This window comes from Bubalus bubalis, chromosome 1 (assembly GCF_019923935.1).
Source record: "Bubalus bubalis isolate 160015118507 breed Murrah chromosome 1, NDDB_SH_1, whole genome shotgun sequence".
Taxonomy (NCBI): Eukaryota; Metazoa; Chordata; class Mammalia; order Artiodactyla; family Bovidae; genus Bubalus; species Bubalus bubalis.
Genome location: NC_059157.1, coordinates 130,910,236 through 130,922,188, shown reverse-complemented (window position 1 = coordinate 130,922,188; position 11,953 = coordinate 130,910,236). Strand labels below are relative to the sequence as shown.

Here is an 11,953-nt window from a genome sequence, read left to right as displayed (position 1 = left end):
CATCTTTGTTTTACTATCAGGACTCCAAAGATGACCAGATCCTTCTACTAAGGAATAGCTCTTAAATTCTGCATCCATGAGTAACCAGATAACTAACGCTTGATTAGCACTTCATCACTGACAGTATGTTTTCATATACATTAGAGCACTTATAGTTCTTCCTGAACCATTTTCCTTTAACCCAGGCTGTCTCCTTGCCCCTACCTGTAGTTTCAGCCATATGTATATTCACCTCCAAGCAGAAGTATGAATTATTTATTACTCGTAAATCCATTTCACTTCAGAAAGATTTCAGACAAATAACAAAAGATTGACTCAGGATCAACATTAGCTCTATTCTTATCACCTGCCTCCCCAGCAAGTGTCCAGCTGCTCAGATACCCAGTAACTGGCTCTGATTCCACTGCTCCAGCTCTCTCCTACAGAGCTCACATACTACCATCACCTGGAGCCTGTCTTGTTGGCCCCAAAGGCCCTTTATTCCAACTCCCAGATTCCAGATAACCAGGTCTCCTATATCACAGTCTGTTCTGAGGAACAGAGAATTCTTGTGGGAAATCCATCCAAAAGTTTCTCAGTTTTCTGTTTAATTTTGCAATCAAAAAACCAATGGAACCTGTCCAATAAATCCTACTAATGAAGTAATGGATTGTCAAGCACAACTGGCCAAAGTGCCTCCTATGTCTTTGAAGCTGATGTCCAGATTACTTAACAACCTAAAGAATGTAGGTGTAAGCATTGGTGGTTCAGTGGTAGAATTCTCACCTGCCACGCTGGAGGCCTGGGTTCAATTCCCAGCCAATGCAAGAGCACTGCTACTGGGTTTCCATGGTCACTCCGATGGTAAAGAATTGCCTGCAAAGCGGGAGACCTGGGTTCGATCCCTGGGTTGGGAAGATCCCCTGGAGGAAGGCATGGCAACCCATTCCAGTAATCTTGCCTGAAGAATCCCCACGAACTGAGGAGCCTGTCAGGCTGCAGTCCATGGAGTCCCGAAATGCCAGACATGACTGAGCAACTAAGCACAGCATGAAGAATGTAGATATGCTCAGACTGAGGAAAAAGAGAAAAGCAGGAACCCAAAACTAGTGTTTCATACCTGAATGGTATGTACTAATGGATTTTTTTTTGGACTGATTTATTCAGATTTTTCCATTAAAGAATTCCAAAATACAGCTTAATTTTTCTGATATTTACCTGCTCCTTTAGCTTCCCTAAATAATGCTGCCCCAATTTGAGGTTATATTTTTATTGTGGTAAAATCTATGTAACATTAAATTTTTTAATGTACAATGCATCGGTATTAATTACATTCACAAAGTTGTGTGGCCAGCACCACTATGAATTTACAAAACTTTTTCATCACCCAAATAGAAACTCTGTACTCATTTTAAGCAGTAACTCCCCATTCTTCTTCCACCCAGCCACTGATAACTTCTGTTCTACTTTTTGTCTCTATCAATTTGTCTGTTCTAGATATTTCATGTAGGTGGAATCATACAGTATTTGCCCTTTTATGTCTGGTATATTTCACTTGTTCTCAGGGTTCATCATTGTTGTAGCATGTATCAGAATTTCAATCTTGTTACGGCTAAATAATATTGTATTTATATACCACATTTTATTTATTTGATGGTGCTTGGATTGTTTCAACCTTTTGGCTAATGTGAATAATTCTACAGTGTGTACAAGTATCTGTTTGAATTCCTGTTTTCAATTATTTGGGGGTATATACCTAGATATCCAGGAGTTTAACTGCTGGGTCACGTAGTTATTCTATTTTTAGCTTTTAAAGGAGCCTCCAAACTAGCTTACACAGCCACTATACATTCCCACTAGCAATGTATAAGAGTTCAAATTTCTCCACATTCTCAGCAGTAATTATTATTTTGTTTTTTTTTTAATTTATTATATCCATCCTAGTAGGTGTGAAATGGTATCCTGTTGTGGTTTTTATTTGCACTTGCCTATTGGCTGATAATATTAAGCTTCCTTTATGAGCTTGTTGATAATTTGTATATCTTCTTCAGAGAAATGCTTATTTAATTCCTTTGCCTATTTTTTAATTGGGTTGTCTTTTTATTATTGCATTTTAGGAGTTCTTCATATATTCTGGATATTAAACCTTACCAGATAAATGACTGTAAATAACATTTCTCATTCTGTAGGCTGCTTTTTAAAAATAATATCTTTTGATTCAAAAAACTTTTTCATTTTAATGAAGTCAAATTTATCTATTTTTTTCTTTTGTTGCTTGTGTGTTCTGTGTCGCTGATCCACTTTGAGTTAATTTTTATATATAGTATGAGGTAGGAATCCAACTTCATTGTTTTGCATAGGGAAATCTACTTGGCTCATTATCTTCTTTGAGGAAACTATTCTTTCTCCTCTGAATGGACCTAGCACACTTGTCAAAAATCAACTGACCACAGATGTTTACTTCTGGACTGTCAATCCTATTCTATATGCTTATATATCTATCCTAATGGATCATGGAAAAATGAAGAGAGTTCCAGAAAAACATCTATTTCTGCTTTATTGACTATGCCAAAGCCTTTGACTGTGTGGATCACAATAAACTGTGGAAAATTCTGAAAGAGATGGGAATACCAGACCATCTGACCTGCCTCTTGAGAAATCTGTATGCGGGTCAGGAGGCAACAGTTAGAACTGGACATGGAACAACAGACTGGTTCCATTTAACTTATATGCAAAGTACATCATGAGAAACGCTGGGCTGGAAGAAGCACAAGCTGGAATCAAGATTGCCGGGAGAAATATCAATAACCTCAGATATGCAGATGACACCACCCTTATGGCAGAAAGTGAAGAGGAACTAAAAAGCCTCTTGATGAAAGTGAAAGAGAAGAGTGAAAAAGTTGGCTTAAAGTTCAACTCAGAAAACAAAGATCATGGCATCTGGTCTCATCACTTCATGGGAAATAGATGGGGAAACAGTGTCAGACTTTATTTTTGGGGGCTCCAAAATCACTGCAGATGGTGACTGCAGCAATGAAATTAAAAGATGCTTACTCCTTGGAAGGAAAGTTATGACAAACCTAAATAGCATATTGAAAAGCAGAGACATTATCTTGCCAACAAAGGTCCGTCTAGTAAAGGTTATGGTTTTTCCAGTAGTCATGTATGGATGTGAAAGTTGGACTGTGAAGAAAGCTGAGCGCTGAAGAATTGATGCTTTTGAACTGCAGTGTTGGAGAAGACTCTTGAGAGTCCTTTGGACTGCAAGGAGATCCAACCAGTCCATTCTGAAGGAGATCAGCCCTGGGATTTCTTTGGAAGGAATGATGCAAAAGCTGAAACTCCAGTACTTTGGCCACCTCATGAGAAGCATTGACTCATTGGAAAAGACTCTGATGCTGGGAGAGATTGGGGGCAGGAGGAGAAGGGGACGACAGAGGATGAGATGGCTGGATGGTATCACTGACTCGATGGACGTGAGTCTGAGTGAACTCCGAGAGTTGGTGATGGACAGGGAAGCCTGGCGTGCTGCAATTCATGGGGTCGCAAAGAGTCGGACACGACTGAGCAACTGAACTGAATGTCAGTATCACACTGTTTTATTATTGCAGTTTTGTATTAAGTTTTCAAAATAAATGGAAGTTCTCAAACTTTGTTCTTGTTCTTCGAGATTACTCTAGCTATTATGGGTCCTTTACAATTCCATATGAATTTGAGGATTGGCTTTTCCATTTCTGGAAAAAAAAAAAAAAACGAACTTGGAATTTTTATAGGAATTATACTAAATTTCTAAATAGCTCTGAATAATATTGACATCTCAAAAACTGCATTTTCAGGCTTAAGCACTTGAGCAATATGTAGGGTTTAGTAAGTTTAGGAATATCACATACTATATTCCATATAATTTTTATTCTTAAAGATTCAATCTGCACTGGCATATTAAATACTCAGAGAAATTCTGTAAGATATAAGTTTTCAAAATTTGGTTTAATTCTGCATTTCCAAATCCGTTGACCCCAAAATCCTTTTTCATCTAACAGCTATGCTGTACTATTGAGCTCTGGAGTCAAAGAGCCCAGTTCAAATTCCAGCTCAACTGCCTACCAATGACATTTATCTAATCCTCACATCCCTTATCTATAAAATGGAAATAATAACTAATATTATTCAAAGACTTGTGAGCACTGGATGATAAAATGCATAGAAATCACATACTAAGTACTAAACAAATTTAGCTAAAACTGTTGTTAATAGTTCTCAAAATGAGAGTTTATAGAACATAATTTGAAAATGGAATCATAATTATTCAATAACAGCATAAAATGCATACACAAATAATTACTGCAGGTCTATTATATACCAGTGGGAATGTAAAACTTATTGGAAGGCTTTCAAGTAGCACATATTTGTGAGAAGGTTTGCAGTCCTGGCAAAGTGTGGCATTTTCATTCAGGGATGAAGGACCATGTAGTGTCATGCCGTTGCTGAGATTTGCTGATGTCTCTATCAGTTCAGTTCAGTTCAGTTCAGTCGCTAGGTCATGTCCGACTCTTTGCGACCCCATGAATCGCAGCACGCCAGGCCTCCCTGTCCATCACCAACTCCCGGAGTTCACTCAGACTCACGTCCATCGAGTCAGTGATGCCATCCAGCCATCTCATCCACTGTCATCCCTTTCTCCTCCTGCCCCCAATCCCTCCCAGCACCAGGGTCTTTTCCAATGAGTCAACTCTTCACATGAGGTGGCCAAAGTACTGGAGTTTCAGCTTTAGAATCATTCCTTCCAAAGAACACCCAGGGCTGATCTCCTTTAGAATGGACTGGTTGGATCTCCTTGCAGTCCAAGGGACTCTCAAGAGTCTTCTCCAACACCACACTTCAAAAGCATCAATTCTTCGGTGCTCAGCCTTCTTCACAGTCCAACTCTCACATCCATACATGACCACAGGAAAAACCATAGCCTTGACTAGACGAACCTTTGTTGGCAAAGTAATGTCTCTGCTTTTGAATATGCTATCTAGGTTGGTCATAACTTTCCTTCCAAGGAGTAAGCGTCTTTTAATTTCATGGCTGCAGTCACCATCTGCAGTGATTTTGGAGCCCCCAAAAATAAAGTCTGACACTGTTTCCCCATCTATTTCCCATGAAGTGATGGGACCAGATGCCATGATCTTCGTTTTCTGAATGTTGAGCTTTAAGCCAACTTTTTCACTCTCCTCTTTCACTTTCCTCAAGAGGCTTTTTAGTTCCTCTCCACTTTCTGCCATAAGGGTGGTGTCATCTGCATATCTGAGGTTATTGATATTTCTCCCGGCAATCTTGATTTCAGCTTGTGCTTCTTCCAGTCCAGAGTTTCTCATGATGTACTCTGCATAGAAGTTAAATAAGCAGAGTGACAATATATAGCCTTGATGTACTCCTTTTTCTATTTGGAACCAGTCTGTTGTTCCATGTCCAGTTCTAACTGTTGCTTCCTGACCTGCATACAGATTTCTCAAGAGGCAGATCAGGTGGTCTGGTATTCCCATCTCTTTCAGATGTCTCTATAGATGTTTGCAAACACAGAGATTGTCCATGAAAGGATAAAGGTAAAGCTGGTGCTCAGAGGCAGATAAAGAAAGGGCAAATGAGAAGGGAGTGCTAAGTCATGAGACTTCTCTTATTCCAATCAGTAGTATCTATCTTCCCATTAATATAACCCTGTTTCTCAAATACAAACAACAAAAAAGATACTCTTCTTAGTGGCTACTTTTCCAAAAAAAAAGATGAATCATGTTCTTTTCCTTTGAAACAGAAAGTGGTAGAATTAAGAGAAAATACTACCAACTGTTTTTCTTTTAAAATGGAAGGTTTGTTGAAACCATACTCTGTAAAAGAAGATGTGTGTGTGCTTAGTCACTAAATCATGTCTGACTCTTTGTGACTCCTTGGACTAAAGCCCGCCAGGCTGCTTCTGTCCATGGGATTTTCCAGGCAAGAATAATGGAGTGGGTTGCTGTTTCCTTCTCCAGGGGATCTTCTTAACTCAAGGACTGAACCCGTGTGTGTCTCCTGCATTGCAGACAGATTCATTACCCACTGAGCCATTTGGGAAGCCCCATAAAAGAAGATAATACAGAGTAAATACAGCAGACTTTATTTAGATTGATGTATTAGAAAATTCATAGGGAGACAATAAACAACTAATATTGCCATTGTCTATATATTTGTAGAGCTATTTTTCTATACAGCAAAGTATAGTTGAGCTATTGAAAATCCTAAAGATGATGCTGTTAAAGTGTTGCACTCAATATGTCAGCAAACTTTGAAAACACAGCAGTGGCCACAGGACTGGAAAAGGTCAGTTTTTATTCCAATTCCAAAGAAAGGCAATGTCAAGGAATGTTCAAACTACCACACAACTGCACTCATTTCACTTGCTTAATAAGGTAATCCTCAAAATCCTTCAGCTAGACTTCAGCAGTTTGTGAACTGAGAACTTCCAGATGTACAAGCTGTATTTAGAAAAGGCAGAGGAACCAGAGATCAAATTGCCAACATCCATTGGGTCAGAAAAAAGCAAGAGGATTCCAGAAAAACATCTACTGCTTCACTGACTACACTAAACCCTTTGATTGTGTTCAGTTCAGTCAGTTCAGTTGCTCAGTCGTGTCCGACTCTTTGTGACCCGTGAATTGCAGCACGCCAGGCCTCCCTGTCCATCATCATCTCCTGGAGTTCACTCAAACTCACGTCCATCAAGTCAGTGATGCCATCCAGCCATCTCATCCTTTGTCGTCCCCTTCTCCTCCTGCCCCCAATCCCTCCCAGCATCAGAGTCTTTTCCAGTGAGTCAACTCTTCGCATGAGGTGGCCAAAGTACTGGAGTTTCAGCGTTAGCATCATTCCTTCCAAAGAAATACCAAGGCTGATCTCCTTCAGAATGGACTGGCTGGATCTCCTTGCAGTCCAAGGGACTCTCAGGAGTCTTCTCCACCACCACAGTTCAAAAGCATCAATTTTGTGTGGATCACAACAAACTGGAAAATTCTTAAAGAGATGGGAATACCGGACCACCTTTTCTGTCTCCTGAGAAACTTGTATGTAGGTCAAGAAACAATAGTTAGAACTGAACAAGGAATAACAGACTGGTTCAAAATTAGGAAAGGAGTATGTGAAGGCTGTATTTGTCTCCCTGATTATTTAACTTATGTGCAGAGTACATCCTGTGAAACGTTGAGCTGGATGAATCACAAACTGGAATCAAGACTGCTGGGAGAAAGAACAACAACCTCAGTTACGTGAGATACTACTCTAATGGCAGAAAGTGACGAGGGCCTCTTGATGAGGGTGAAAGAGGAGAGTGAAAAAGCTGGCTTAAAACTCAACATTCAGAAAACTAAGATCATGGCATCCAGTCCCAACACTTCATGGCAAATAGATGAGGAAAAAGTAGACACACTGACAGATTTTATTTTCTTGGGCTCCAAAATTACTGCAGAGAGTGACAGAAGACATGAAATTAAAAGATGCTTACTCCTTGGAAGGAAAGCTGTGACAAACCTACACAATGTATTAAAAAGTTGAGACATCACTTTGCTGACAAACGTATGTCTAGTCAAAGCTATAGTTTTTCCAGTAGTCATGTATAACTGTGCGAGTTGAACCATAAAGAAGGCTGAGTGTTGAAGAATTGATGCTTTTGAATTGTAGTGCTGGAGAAGACCCTTGAAAATCCCTTGGACTGCAAGGAGATCAAACCAGTTAATCCTAAAGGTTATCAACCTTAAATCATTGGAAGGATATCATTGGAAGGACTGATGCTAAAGCTGAAGCTCCAGTACTTTGGCCCCCTGATGCAAGGAGATGACTCACTGGAGAAGACCCTGATGCTGGGGAAGACTGAGGGCAGGAGGAAAAGGAGGCAACAGAGGATGAGATGGTTGGATGCCATCACAGACTCAATGGACATGGGTTTGAGCAAACTCCAGATGATGGTGAAGGACAGGAAAGCCTGATGTGCTGTAGTCCATGGGGTTGCAAAGAGACAGACAGGACTTAGCAAATGAACAACAACAAAGTATATTACATAATATCGAAGAAATTTTATTATCTAAATATCACTTTGGTGTTGTAATAATTTAATCACATTAACACAAGAGAAAATGGAAGTTTTATTAATATTAATGTACAGTTGTGAAACAAATAGACTAAGCTCTAACAGCTGAATAGCTGTTTCTGTTTTGCAATAAAAATAAATAAATATGTTTTCTACAGGGTACCTTGTCCCACGCTTTTCTATGATTAAGCTGCCTCTTCAATGCATTAGTCACTCAATTTATAGGATACCATTTATGGCTCATCAAGAAATATTTATTCAACCCAGCATTACATAAGTAGTTTGCCTAATGCATTATTCCTTGTAAAAATGTTTATCCTTCCTGAATATGATGATGAGCAGTTGATTTATTTGTTCATGTCTCTTTAAGGATGATTTATCAATGTCAATGATACTTAAGAGTTCTGAGAGCAATTAATGTTTTGCTTCAAGAAAAGTTAATATGGCAGCTCCACTGAAGGTAGCCAGGGAAAACAATACTTCTTGAATGGTTAATTTAAGATCATGGACTTCTTTCTGACTGAAACTCTAAAACAATCAACCTCAAGAGTTCATTGTATTTTTGTGGGCAAGTTGGAGAAAGAATAGGGGGTATGCACAAAAAACTATTCCTCTAGTTCAAATGTTACATTTATACAAACAGAGCCAAGATAATCAATGTAAACCTGACCTCTTTGCTTTTCCTTTTGCAGCATGCAATAGTTTAATGTTTTATTTTGATATTACAGAAATTTTAAAGTAAAAGAATTATTTGTTGTACAAATTAAAATATCTGAATTGAACTATAGCATGTTTCTGACTCCATCAAAATCCAAGATCCATTCAAGCTGCTATCTTCTGATAATCTCTCTGATCAGATAAATCTCAAAACTCTACTCTTGCAAGGTAGCTGCAGAAGTCAACTCTTTCAGCAGGATTTGTCTTGCTGCCCAACCCTGGTGATGTAAGGGAGGTGAAATGCAGTTGGTAGGTAAAGAAGCCTCTCCTAATGGGAGGGGTTGGGAAGTATAAAATGGTGCTGGTGCCAGGTACAACCTCACTTAATCAGAAATCGGAATCTGAGGGTTGAGACAAGAGAGTGGAGAAAAAATGACATGAGCTCATCTCTGTTCATGAAAACACCAAAATCACACACCTTGACATGGCCCTGCTCACCAGAGACACAAGACCCAGATCCACATGCCAGTGGGCAGGAACCAGTTCCTCCCATCAAGAAACCTGCACAATCCCCTTAGGCCAGCCTCATCCACCAGGGGTCAGACAATAGAAGCAAGAAGAATACAAGCCTTCAACCTGTGGAATGGAAACCACAATCACAAACAGATAAAATGAGATGGCAAAGGACTATGTTCCAGACAAAGGAACAAGATAAAACCCCAGAACAACTAAGTGAAATGGAGATAGGCAATCTACCCCTAAAAGAATTTAGAGTAATGACAGTAAACATGATCCAAGATCTTGGAAAACAATGGAGACACAGACCAAGAAGATACAAGAAATGTTTAACTGCATGTAGCTAGAAGAACTAACAAACAAACAGATGGGGACTGTCACACCCCACTTTCATCAGACAAATAATCCAGATGGATAGATAATCCAGACAGAAAATCAATAAGGAAACACAGGCCTTAAATGATGCATTAGACTAGATGGATTGATTTTTATAGAGCATTCCATCCAAAAGCAGCAAAATACTCATTCTTTTCAAGTGCAAATGGAACACTCTCCAGGACTGATCACATAGGGATTGGCCACGAAGTGAAACTCAGTCAATTTAATACAACTGAAATTGTATCAAGCAAGTTTTCTGACCACAATGAAATGGAATTAGAAAACAACTACAAGAAAAAACTTTTTAAACATAAACACATGGAGGCTAAACAGTGTGCCACTAAAAAACCAATTGATCACTGAAGAAATGAAAGAGGGAATAAAAAAAATACCTAGGGACAAATGAAAACACAACAATCCAAAACCTATGGGAGGAAGTAAAGAGGTTCTAGATGGGAGGAAGTAAAGAGGTTCTAAGAGGGAAGTTTATAATCTTACCTCAGGAAACAAGAAAAATTTCAAATAAACAACCTAACCTTACACCAAAAACAACTAGAAAAGGAAGAAAAACAAAACCCAAAGTTAGAAGAAATTACAAAGATCAAAGCAGAAATAAATGAAATTAAGAAAATAATAGCAAAGATCAATTAAACTATTATAAAAGCTGGTTCTTTGAAAAGATGAACAAAATTAGCCAGACTCATCAAGGGAAAAAAGGGTGATAGCTCAAATCAATAAAATTAGAAATTTTAAAAAAAGAGAAGGTAGACACCACAGAGGATCATAAGAGAGTATACAAGCAACTACATGCCAATAAAATGGAAACATGGAAGAAATGGACAAATTCTTAGAAAGGTACAATTTCCCAAGACTGAACCAGAAAGAAATGGACAAGATGAAGAAACTCGGTTTGGGGCTTCCCTGGTGGCTTAGATGGTAAAGAATCTGCTTGCACTGCAGGAGATCTGGGTTTGATCCCTGGGTTGGGAAGACTGCCTAGAGAATCCCATGGACAGAGGAGCCTGGCAGGCTACAGTCCATAGGGTCGAAAAGAGTTGGACATGACTGAGCAACTTTCACTTTCACTTACCATTACTGAAAGTGAAACTGTAATTTTAAACTCTCACAAACAAAAGTCCAGGACCAGATAGCTAAACAGGCAAATTCTATCAAACGTTTAGAGTAGAGTTAAAAGCTATCCTTCTGAAACTATTCCAAAAGCTTCAGAGAAAGGAATGCTCCCAAACTCATTTTATGAGGCTACTATCACCTGATATCAAAACCAAAGATATCACAAAGAAAGAAAATTACAGGTGAACATAGACACAAAAATCTTCAACAAAATACTAGCAAATGGAATCCAACAGGACATTAAAAAGACCAAATGTCATGTTCAAATGGGGTTTATCTCAGGGATGCAAGGATTTGTCAATATCCACAACAAATCAATCAGCATGACACACCAATCAACAAATTGAAGAATAAGAACCATATGATCATTCCAACAGGTGCAGAACTTTTGACAAAATTCAACATCCATTTATGATAAAAACCCTCCAGAAAGTGGGTGTAGAGGGACCACACCTCAAAATAATAAAGGCCACACATGTATGGTAAACCTACAGCAAAAATTATACTCAACAGTGAAAAGCTCAAAGCATTCCCTCTCAGGACCTCCACGGTGGCTCTATGGTAAAGAATCTGCCTGGCAGTACAGGAGACAGAGAGATGTGGTTTCAATCCCTGGGTCAGGAAGATTCCCCTGGAGTAGGAAATGGCAGCCCACTCCAGTATTCTTACCAGGAAAATTTCATGGACAGAGAAGCCTGGTAGGTCCCAGGGTTGCAAAAAGTCAGACACGACTAACCGTGCATGCACACTCCCTCTAAGATCAGGAACAAGCCAAGGATGTCCACTGCTGCCACTTTTATTCAACATAGTTTTGGAAGTCCTGGCCACAACAATCAGAGAAGAAAAGGAAATAAAAGGAATCCAAATTGGAAAGGAAGAAGTAAAACTGTCTCTGTTTGCAGATGACATGCTACTACACAAAGAAAATCCTAAAGATGCTACCAGAATACTACTAGAGCTCATCAATGAATTTGGTAAAGTTGCAGGATACAAAATTAATATGCAGAAATATTGAACTTTTATACCCTAACAACGAAATATCAGAGAAATTAAGGAATCAATCCCATTTACCATTGCATCAGAAAAAATAAAATACTTAGGAGTAAACCCACCAAGGAGGCAAAAGACTTGTACTTTGAAAACTATGACACTGATGAAAGAAATGGAAGATAATACAAACAGATGAAAAGATAC

At 38.9% G+C, this 11,953-nt stretch overlaps 1 non-coding gene across 1 annotated transcript; it reads left to right on the top strand.

The window, feature by feature from the left end:
- The first annotated feature begins 735 nt into the window (after nucleotides 1-735).
- Nucleotides 736-806, top strand: TRNAG-GCC. The gene has a single exon. It is a non-coding gene; the product is annotated as a tRNA-Gly (tRNA).
- The last annotated feature ends 11,147 nt before the right edge of the window (nucleotides 807-11,953 follow it).